The sequence below is a fragment of the Nicotiana sylvestris genome, chromosome 6 (genome assembly GCF_000393655.2).
Source record: "Nicotiana sylvestris chromosome 6, ASM39365v2, whole genome shotgun sequence".
In the NCBI taxonomy this organism is placed as follows: domain Eukaryota; kingdom Viridiplantae; phylum Streptophyta; class Magnoliopsida; order Solanales; family Solanaceae; genus Nicotiana; species Nicotiana sylvestris.
Genome location: NC_091062.1, coordinates 98,895,374 through 98,907,414, shown reverse-complemented (window position 1 = coordinate 98,907,414; position 12,041 = coordinate 98,895,374).

Sequence of the window (12,041 nt, the reverse complement as noted above, 5' to 3'; positions counted from 1 at the left end):
CCTCGAGGATCTGGCAGCTATAGTGGCACTCCTTCGAGGGGTCAGTTTCAGCACGGCAGAGGTCGTTCATTCAAGTCTACTCAGCTAGCTCCCCCAGGTTATTGTAGGGCATCTTCGGCTCATGGTTATCATGGATCTCAGCAGGGCCAGTCATCACTCAGCGCCCTTCCAGCTTAGAGTTCGACCCGTGCTCCATCAGATCAGGGCTCTTCTATGCCAAGTGCATCTTCTAGTCACTCTGGTGCGAGGGGTTCCCTTCAGTACCCTTCTCCAGCACCTGGTAGTTGTTTTGAGTGTGGTGAGATGGGTCACATGTAGAGGTAGTGTCCCCATCGTTTTGCTAGTTCATCCCAGCAAAGGGGTCAGTCATCGACTTCAGCGCCAGATTCTTCACCCCCACCTGCTCAGCCAACTAGGGATGGGGTTAGTCAGCCAGTGGTCTCCGCAGAGGGGGAGGTGGATCAGGGGGCAGTCAGGCCCGTTTCTATATACTCCCAGGCAGACTCGATGCTATCGCTTCAGATGCTGTTATTACATGTATTATTTCAGTCTGCCACAGAGATGCCTATGTATTATTTGATCCCGGTTCCACCTTTTCTTATATGTTATCATACTTTGCTCGTTATTTGGCTACGCCCCATGAGTTTCTTGATTTACCTGTTCATGTATCTACCCTAGTGGGTGATACTGTTGTTGTAGACCGTGTGTACAGGTCGTGTGTGGTGACTATTAAGGGTCTAGAGACCCGAGTGGATCTATTGTTATTGATTATGGTGGATTTCGATGTTATTTTGGGCATGGATTGGTTATCTACGTGTCGTGCTATTCTAGACTGTCACGCTAAGACAATCATATTGACTATACCGGGTGTGCCCCGGATCGAGAGGCGAGGTGTGACTGATTATGTCGCTAATAGAGTAATCTCTTTCTTGAAGGCCCAGTGTATGGTTAGTAAGGGTTGTATTTCGTATCTAGCGTTTGTGAGGGATGTCGGAGCAGAGACTCCCAGTATTGATTATGTTCCAGTTGTGAGGGATTTTCCCGATGTGTTTCCTGCAGATCTGTCGGGCATGCCACTGGACAAAGATATTGATTTTGGTATTGACCTGGTGCCAGGCACTCAGCCCATTTCTATTCTGCCGTATCATATGGCACCAGCGGAGTTGAAGGAGTTAAAGAAGCAGCTTCAGGAACTCCTTGATAAGGGGTTTATTCGGCCTAGTGTGTTACTTTGGGGTGCACCGGTACTGTTTGTGAAGAAGAAGGATGGCACAATGAGAATGTGTATTGATTATAGGCAATTGAAAAAGGTAACAATTACGAACAAGTATCATTTGCCTTATATTGATGATTTATTTGACCAGCTTCAGGGAGTGAGAGTGTTCTCCAAGATTGATCTCGGTTCAGGTTATCACTAGTTGAAGATCAGGGACTCGGATATTCTTAAGACAGCTTTCAGGACCCAATATGGTCATTATGAGTTCTTGGTGATGTCTTTTGGGCTGAACAATGCCCCATCAGTGTTCATGCATTTGATGAACATCGTGTTCCGGCCTTATCTCAATTCGTTTGTCATAGTCTTCGTTGATGATATTCTGGTGTATTCACGTAGTCAGGAGGAGCACGCAGAGTATTTGAGAGTTGTGTAGCAGAGATTGAGGGAGGAGAAGCTTTATGCAAAATTCTCCAAGTGTGAGTTTTGGCTTAGTTCAGTGTCTTTCTTGGGGCACATGGTGTCCAGCGAGGGTATTCAGGTTGATCAGAAGAAGATAGAGGCAGTTCAGAGTTGGCCCAGACCGTCCTCAGCCACAGAGATTCGCAGCTTTCTTGGTTTGGCGGGTTATTATTGCCATTTTGTTTAGGGATTCTCATCTATCGCATCGCCCTTGACCAAGTTGACTTAGAAGGTGCTTCATTTGTATGGTCGGACGAGTGTGAGGAGAGCTTTCAGAAGCTTAAAACAGCCTTGACCACAGCTCCAGTGTTGGTTTTGCCATCAACTTCAAGTTCATATACCGTGTATTGTGATGCTTTGAGAGTTGGGATCGATTGTGCGTTGATGCAGGAGGGTAGAGTTATTGCTTATGCTTCTCGTCAGTTGAATCCCCATGAGAAGAACTACCCCATTCATGATTTGGAGTTGGCTAACATAGTTCACGCGTTGAAGATTTGGAGGCATTACTTGTATGGCGTATCTTGTGAGGTGTTCACTGATCATCGCAGTCTTCAGCATTTGTTCAAACAAAAGGATCTTAATTTGAGGCAGCGTAGATGGTTGGAGTTTCTTAAGGATTATGATATCACTATATTGTACCATTCGGGAAAGGCCAATGTGGTGGCCGATGCTTTGAGTCGAAAGGCAGTAAGCATGGGAAGTTTGATATATGTTCCAGTTGGGGAGAGACCTCTTGTAGTTGATGTTCAGGCCTTGGCCAATCGGTTCGTGAGGTTGGATATTTCGGAGCCCAATCGGGTATTAGCTTGTGTGGTTTCTCGGTCTTCCTTATATGATCGCATGAGAGCGCCAATATGATGATCTGCACTTACTTGTCCTTAAGGATAGAGTTCAGCATGATGATGCTAGAGATATGACCATTGGAGATGATGGGGTGTTGACGATGCAGGGCCGGATTTGTGTGCCCAATGTGGATGGGCTTTAGGAGTTGATTCTGGAGGAGGCCTATAGCTCGCGGTATTCCATTCATCCAGCTGCCGCGAAGATGTATTAGGATTTGAGGCAGCACTATTGGTGGAGAAAAATGATGAAAGACATTGTGGGATTTGTAGTTCGGTGTCTCAATTGTCAGCAGGTGAAATATGAGCATCAGAGACTTGGTGGCTTGCTACAGCAGATGGACATTCCTGAGTGGAAGTGGGAGAGGATCACTATAGACTTTTTTATTGGACTTCCACGGACTTTGAGAAAGTTCGATGTTATTTGGGTGATTGTGGATCGGCTGACCAAATCTGCGTACTTCATTCCTGTGTGTACTACATATTCCTCAGAGCGGTTGGCAGAGATCTATATCTAGGAGATTGTTCATTTGCATGGTGTCCCAGTTTCCATAATTTTAGATAGGGGCACTCAGTTTACATTGCAGTTTTAGAGGTCTGTACAGCAAGAGTTGGGTACTCAGGTCGAGTTGAGCATAGCTTTTCATCCTCAAATGGACGGGCAGTCCGAGCGCACTATTCAGATATTGGAAGGCATGTTACGTACTTGTGTCATTGATTTCGGAGGGTCATGGGATGAGTTTCTACCACTTGCAGTGTTTGCTTATAACAATAGCTACTAGTCAAGTATTCAGATGGCTCCATATGAGGCTTTGTATGGGAGGCGGTGTAGATCTCCAGTTGGTTGGTTCGAGCCCGGTGAGGCTAGGTTATTGGGGACTGATTTTTGGTGCAGGATGCTTTGGAGAAGGTGAAGGTGATTCAGGAGAGGCTTCGTACAGCGCAGTCGAGGAAAAAGAGTTATGTTGATAGGAAGGTTTGAGATGTGTCCTACATGGTTGGTGAGAAGGTTTTGTTGAAGGTTTCACCTATGAAGGGTGTTAGGAGATTTGGGAAGAAAGGGAAATTGAGTCCACGGTTTATTGGGCCCTTTGAGGTGCTTCGGAGGATTGGGGAGGTGGCTTATGAGCTTGCTTTTCCACCCAACTTGTCGAGTGTGCATCTGGTATTTTATGTTTCTATGCTCCGAAAGTATATTGGGGATCTGTCTCATGTTCTGGATTTCAGCACGGTTCAGTTGGATGATGATTTGACCTATGATGTGGAGCCAGTAGCTATTTTGGGTCGTCAGGTTCGAAAGTTGAGGTCAAAGGATATAGCTTCAGTGAAAGTGTAGTGGAAAGATCGGCCCGTGGATGAAGCTACATGGGAGATCGAGCGGGAGATGCGGAGCAGATATCCTCACCTGTTTGAGGCTTCAGGTATGTTTCTTGATTCATTCGCGGACGAACGTTTGTTTAAGTTGGGGAGGATGTGACGATCTGGCCAGTCGTCTCATGAGTTACCACCCCATTTTCCCCATTTTTGCTTCTTTATGCTTTGTTTACCCGTGTTATGTGATATCGGGTTGGTCGGATCGAATCCGGAATGATTTTGGCAAGGTTTGAGACACTTAGTCTCTTTTGAGGAAGCTTGAGTTGGAAAAGTCAACTGGATGATGACTTATATGTTAGAGGGCTCGGATGTGAGTTCTGATGGTTCGGTTAGCTTCTAGAGGTGATTTATGACTTAGGAGCGTGATCGGAATGAGTTTTAGAGGTTCGTAGTGGATTTATGCTTGAATTGATGAAGTTGATATTTTGGCGATTTTCGGTTGGTAGGCGAGATTTTGATATAGGGGTCGGAAGGGAATTCCGAGAGTTGCAGTAGTTTTGTTGTTTCATTTGGGATGTGTGTACAAAATTTCAGGTCATTCGGAAATGGTTTGGTTGGGTTTTTGATCAAAAGCGTAATTCGGAAGATTTTAGAAAGTTTGCTTGAATCCGATGTGTTTTGGCTGATTTAATGTTGTTTGAGGTATTTTGGTGATTGGAACAAGTTTGAATAAGGATTTAGGATATGTTGGTGCCTTTGGTTGAGGTCCCGTGGGCCTCGGGTGAGTTTTGGGTGGTAAACCAGATCATTTTGAAGTTTGAAAAATTGCAGATTTTGAGTTCCAGCAGTTGCAGACATTTTGGTCTTCGCGTTCGTGAGAGGACCCTCGCATTTGCGAAGAGTCTGTTAAGGGAGGTGGAACTTTAGCCTTCTCGATCGCGAGGCAGGTGACACATTCGTGAAGGGCTGCGAGGTTGTGCATCGCGTTCGCGGGCGTGTGGTCGCGTTTGCATAGAAGGAATTGAAAGGTCAAGCTTCAGTGGAAATTAACCAATCGCGTTCGTGAAGGTTCATCTGGGAAAAGCATTGCGTTCGCGTGGGTTGTATCGCGTTCGCGGAAGAGGATTATAGTCAACGTTATTTTTGTGCTTCACGAATGCGAGGCTTTGACAGTGTTCGCGAAAAAAGGAAAATAAGGCCTGGGCAGAATGTTTTTAACTCGTCTTGTCTGCGGTTTTGGGGCTCATTTCCTCCATAGCTGGTCATTTTTGGAGATTTTTGAAGGAGATTGAAGAGGGGTTCGAGGAGAATCACTTGGACGTAAGATTCTTGGACTAAAAACTCGATTATTATGTGAATTTCACCTAGAAAATCATGGAATCTAAGCCAAAAACTAGGGCTTGAAAGTGGAGACCAAATATTTGGGATTTGAAGGGTCATTTGTGGATCGATTTCGGTGTTCTTGGTATGTATGAACTCGTGGGAAGATAAGGAATCTATTGGTGTAAAAATTTCTGAATTTTGAGATGTGGGCCCGGAAGTCGGGTTTTGGTAATTTCGAGATTTGTGCCCTTTATTGATTGTTTTCATTTGGGATTTGTTCCCTTAGCATATTTTGACGTTCTCGTTCTGATTTTGGATAGATTCGATGCACGTGGAGGCCGATTCAAGGGGTAAAGGCATCGTGAGTTAGAGATTTAGCCAGTTCGAGGTGAGTAATGATCTTAAATGATGTTCTGAGGGTTTGAAACCCCAGATTGCACATCGTAGTGCTATATTGAGGTGAGGCACACGCTTGATGACAAGCGTGGGGTCGTACACTATTGGGTATTGTGACTTGGTCTGTCCCGATTGATGATTTTACCGCGTATTTGATTGAAAACTATTTGCTGTCATCATTTTTTGGGTTGAATGCCATATTTGGGCCTAGTGCCAACTATTTGACCCCTTCGGAGATTTTTATTGATATTTCCTTACTGTTTTGACTTTATACTTGAACCCAGTCATGTTATTTTCCACTGTTTTACTATTCAGCCATGTTTACTCAGTTTGAATACTTAAATGACATTTTAAATGATGTTTGGGCTGAGAAACACTATTTTACTATTGTTCGAGGGGCTTGTGAGGATTTTTGACTGAGTAAGGCCAAGGGCCTATGTTGTGAGGAAACACTGATATTGATTTAAGCCTGAGGGACTGAGATATGTACGCCACGAGGTGGATTGATTGATATGAGGCCGAGGACCTAGTTTGATGCCACGAGATAGCTTGTTATTGTGCTTGGGCCTTAAGAGGCCCCTCCAGGAGTCTGCACACCCCCAGTGAGCTCGGTTTCCCATTGTGATGTGAGATCGATACCGAGGGGTTGTTATCGTTCTGAGATGTTGCTCGAGTGGCGGATGTGGTGGTACTGTGCCCGAGGGGCGAACTTCTATTTGTTTGCTTTACCTTATTGGTTGAAAGAGGATCTTACTTGACTTTCCACTGTTTTACTGTTTTAAATGGTTTTACTGCTTCATTATAGAATGCCTTGTGCCTTACGTGTTTTCTTACTTTCAGTCGTTATTTACATTTGTTACTCACTGAGTTGGAGTACTCACTTTACTCCATGCACCCCTGTGTGCAGATTCAGGCGTAGCTGGTTCCGCTCCCGAGTGCTGATTCCTCCAGCTTCAGGCGGGCTTTCGGAGGTTACGAGGTAGTTGTTGACGTCCGCATCCCCGTGTCTCTACTCCTTTATCGCTTCTATTTTCCTTCAGACAGTTGTACCAGTTATGGATTTGGCAAAATTTTATTATGACTTATAGATGTTCATGACTAGTGACACCCCGGTTAGGGCTGTGTATGGGTGTTCTTCCGCGTATTTATGTTATCATTGTTATTTCGGATTTATTTTATCATGATTAGATCGTTTCTTAAATGCTTAACTATTAATGATTGAAAAATGGAAAGTGTCGGGTGGCTTTGTCTTCACGAGAGGCGCCATCACGACCGGGTCCGGGTTTGGGTCGTGACAGATATGCATGCACAATCTCCAATTCACAGAGTCACTGTAACAATTCATGGAGAACAGAAGAATGAGGAAGATTTTAATGTAGGTGAAGAAGCCGAGTATGCAAATGTAGGTGATTTGGACGACTCCAGAGGTGAGAAGAAGGAGGTTACACTTGATGATTTTGAGCTGCCAGATAACTTCTCCTAGTTGGTTAAGCTCGGCGAGCCTAACTAATATGAAACAACACCTGTGCATCAAGGTAGAACAAGGCAGCCTGGAAAGCATGCCTGACCACTATTTCTCCCTTTATAGAGTTCTGGTGGCAGCACTTCGGTTGGACCTGAAATTTTTCACCTGAAGCACCCATTTACTAGTGTTATTGGTCAAGATGTTGATCCTGAGTTGTTGGAAGAATTCAACAAATGATTATACTTTGGTACCGACACAACTTCAAATAAGTTAGTATTAACAATTTGACCCTTTGATTCCAGTATTCATCTTTTAGATATCTACTTCATTCAACAAATTTATTTTAATTTCTTTGTTTAATTAGGAGGAAGGCTATGTATTATATAAAGGATAAGCAAATTAAGCCATGGTTTGATCTTGGAGTGGAAAAGGTTGATAAGAATGAGTGGTTCTATAATATGGCACACCCCGGACAAGTCCTCAACCACACGGTAAACTCATACTCAAAATATGTAGTTATTTTGTTGATGTTTTTTTTTATTTGTATCTATAACGCTGTTATAGTGCCATCTCCAGTATATGTAGTTATTGTGTATATATATTTGTCACGACCCGATCCCCGAAACCGGTCGTGATGGCGCCTCTCATGAAGACAAGATCAGCCAGACCAAAATGGAACACCTCTTTTAAACAGTTAATCATCATAAACAGTAATAACATATAATATAATGCTCATAAATTGCGGAATTTAACGATAATAACAGCAGGAACCATCCCGACACAGCCCAAACCGGGGTGTCACAAGTCATGAGCTACTACAGAATCTACTATAGGTCTACAAAGTACGGAATCCGATACAACAGTCTGAAGAAAACATAAATGATAGAGGATAAGAGAGACAAGGGGCTGCGGACGTCAACAGTTACCTCGTAACTCCAAATCACTGCCTAGCCTAGAAGGAATCAGCGCTCAGGTGCGGACTCTGCTATACCTGAATCTGCACACATGGTGTAGGGATTAATGTGAGTACTCCGACTCAGTGAGTAATAATTAAAAATAATGACTGAAAGTATGAAAACACGTAAAGGCACAAAGCAATTCCATATCAAGCAGTAAAATCACTTAAAGCAGTAAATCAGTGAAGAAATCAAATGATATTCCTTTTTTTAAAACAGTAAAACCGGTAATTTAACAGGTAATTAACAAGTAGAAATCTGCCCCTCGGGCACAGTATCAATCGCTCAGCATAGTATCAGCCCCTCGGGCTTACTCTCAGTACAGTATCAGCCCTGCGGGCTACCTCACAATCACTCAGCATAATGGTCAGCCATTGTTACCTGACCAACTTTCATCAAATAGTGTCATTGTTACCACTGTTTCAAATCACATGGGTACCCGCGCTCACTGTGGGTATGCAGACTCCGGAGGGGCCCCTTACGGCCCAAGCGCTATATCAAGCCACCTCGTGGCATCATCACTCAGCATATCCTCACATCACTCAAGCCACCGCATGGCATAAATAGTATCTCAGGCCCTCAGCCTCATATCACTCAGCATATCCTCACATATGGCCCTCGGCCTCACTCAGTCCAGAAATCATCATAAGCCCCTTGGGCATTAGTAAAACAGTAGTTCTCAGCCCAAAACATGATGTAGAAATATCATTTAAGTTTCAAATCTGAGTAAAAGTGGCTGAGTTTGTAAAACAGTAGATATCAACAGGACTGAGTTCAAATAATAAGTCAAGCAGTAAGGAAACAGTGATAAAAATCCCCGAAGGGTTCAAATAGTTGGCACGAAGCCCAAATATGGCAATCAGCCCAAATCATGATGGTAACAAATGAATTTCAGTCAAATATTCAGTAAAGTCATCAATCGGGATGGACCAAGTCACAATCCCCAGTAGCGAAAGACCTCACGCTCATCATCCAGCACGTATCTTGCCTCAATATAGCACTACGATATGCAATCCGGGGTTTCAAACCCTCAGGACATCATTTACAACCATTACTCACCTCGAACTGGCTAATTCTCTAGCTCGCGATGCCTTTTCCCCTCGAATTGGCCTCCACGCGCGTCGAATCTATCCAAAATCAGAACGAATACGTCACAATATGCTAAGGGAACAAAGCCCAAGCGAAAACATTCGAAAAATATCAAAACTCTCGAAATTAGCAAAACCCGAGCTCCGGGCCCACGTCTCGGAATCAGGTAAAATTTACATTTTCAGAATCCTCATACCCTCACGAGTCTAACCATACAAAAATTATCCAATTTCGATACCATTTGGTCCTTCAAATCATCATTTTACATTTTTGAAAGGTTCCACAATTTTCTTCCCAAATTCCATCTCAAATCACGAATTAAATCATGAATTCAGTGATAGATTCATGTACTCTAACCAAATCTGAGTTAGAATCACTTACCCCGACCAATCTCTTGAAAAACCTTCGAAAAATTGCCAAAATCCGAGCTCTCTAGGTCAAAATATCAAATAAAATCCAAAACCTCATATTTATAGAGTACCCCTCGGATTCCGACACTGCTGACCGCACAAAAATTAACGCGGTCGGCGCAAAACCAGCGGGGTCCGCGCAAAAACGACCGCGGCCACGCAGGTCTTGCTCTGCAGGGATAGGCTTTAGTATTTTGGCCATAACTTTCGCTACAGATGTCCAAATTGCGATATCTTTACCTTTATTGAAACTAGACACGAAGGGATACAACTTTCGTTTTTAAATCACCTCCAAATTCCTTATGGATCAAACGATATGAGCTTCCGAAGTAGAACCAGCAACCTGCAGGTCTTCATTTCGCACGGACCGCGCACTTGACCGCGCCCCCGCGCCCCCGCGCTAGGCCACCGCGCCCCGCGCACCAATGACTGCCCCATCCATTTTCTAAGTTCTGGGATGTCCGTACTCGCTCAAAACTCATTCGAAACACACCTGAGGCCCCCGAGACCTCAACCAAAAGCACCAACGCATCCTAAAACATTTTTCAACCTCGTTCCAATCATCAAAACACTTCAACAACACCAAAAACAATCAAATTACCTCAAATTCGAGCCTAAGTTCTTCTAAAACTTCCAAAACACGCATTCGATCAAAAACCCAACCAAATCACGTCCGAATGACCTGAAATTTTGCACACATATCCCAAATCACCAACGGAGCTATAAAAACTCTCGGAATTCCATTCCGACCCTCGGATCAAAATCTCACCTATCAACCGGAAGTCGCCAAAATACTAACTTCGCTAATTCAAGCGTAATTCTACACCGAACCTCCAAAATTACTTCCGGTCACACTCCTAAGTCACAAATCATCCCCCGAAGCTAACTGAATCACCGGAAATCACATCCGAGCCCTCTAACTCAATCGTCAATATCCGGTTGACTTTTCCAAAATAAGCCTTCCTTAAAGAGACTAAGTGTCTGATTTCCTATCAAAACCAATCCGATTTAACTCTAACACACCGAATACCGATAACGAAACATGAAGAAGCATAAAATGGGAAAAACGAAGCGATTCTCATGAGACGACGGGTTGGGTCGTCACAATATTGGAAATATTCTGTATAAATGTTTAATAACAAACTGAATTGTAGGTATATTGTAGATGTTTTATACATAAATTATATTAATGCCTAATAACAAACGGAATTGTACTTAGTTTGTATATATATTGTACATAATTTGTAATAATGATTAAAAAAATTGTTTATTTTTTGTAGATATTCTATAGATAATTTATAATACTGATTTAAAATAATTGTAATTGCAGTTATTTAGTAAATTTTTTGTAGATAATTACCAAAAGGAGTAAATTAAATGCAACCTATTTTGGTTGCAGCACATTGATGTTATAATGTACTACTCGAGGAAAAGAGGAAAGTATGGCCCCCACAACAAGATAAGGTTTACAACCACTGATTGTATGTTCAAGACTAGAATTGAATAAATTTATAATAAGTTCATCAATTCTCCTCAAGAAAAGAAGCTTGATGTTGTCAAACCCTAGGACGTCGTAGCACAATACATATAGGGGTGCAGATTACTCGAAAATGTTGCATGGGATCAATTCGATTATGTGATCATGCCCGTCAACATTGTAGAAAAATTTCACTGGGTGTTGGTTATTTTTGACATTGCCGATAGGGTTCTTTATGTGTATGATTCTATGGTCTCTTCACATAATCACACTATTGTTGAATCTGTAGTCACCAAGTTTTCTGTTATGATCCCCCTTTACTTGTCATGCACCGGTTTTTATGGCAAGCGTTCAGACATCAACTTCAAGAACACAAAGGCATACATTGAAAAAGTTGTTACCGACCCTATTGACATTCAGTGGATCGTCGGAGAGATACCACAACAAAAAGAAGGATCACTAAATGAAAAATCTTATTTCTTTCTATCTATTTAACATTTTTTTTGTTCATTGTTTGCTAAATATTGACACTTTTTTATTTTTGCAGCGACTGTGGTGTATATGTTGCTGCCTTTGCAGAGTATGTCAGCATTGGAGACCTACCAATTCCTGCAGATGACCTTTCTGATATTGATCGATATCGTAGAAGCTATGGAGCGCTACTGTGGGACTACGCTAGGAAGAAGCAAGAGAATGGTGCAATTAGTGAAAGTGAGGTGACTGGCAGATTAGCAAGGAAAAAGGTGCACCAGTTATGAATGAGAAAACACAAGTCCGGAGGAAAAAGAATTAGTTGCAATTTTTTGTATGGAACATTTAGTTAAATGTTTAGTTGCAGCTAGTTTTGTAGAAAGATAGTAGACAAGTTTATGAAGCAGATTGTTGAAGTTTAATTGTAGCAGATTTGTGCTATAATTATTTTACCCTTTGTTTTTTTATTTTATCCAGTATACTAGTTCGATCAATGGGAAAATATTCTGTTGTTTTTATATTCACTTGTTGAAAGTAAACAGTACTTGATTTAATTATTGTTACTGCTTAACTCCTTTTCAACTTAATTATTATGTAGTTACTCTGTCAACTCCAGATTATGTAGT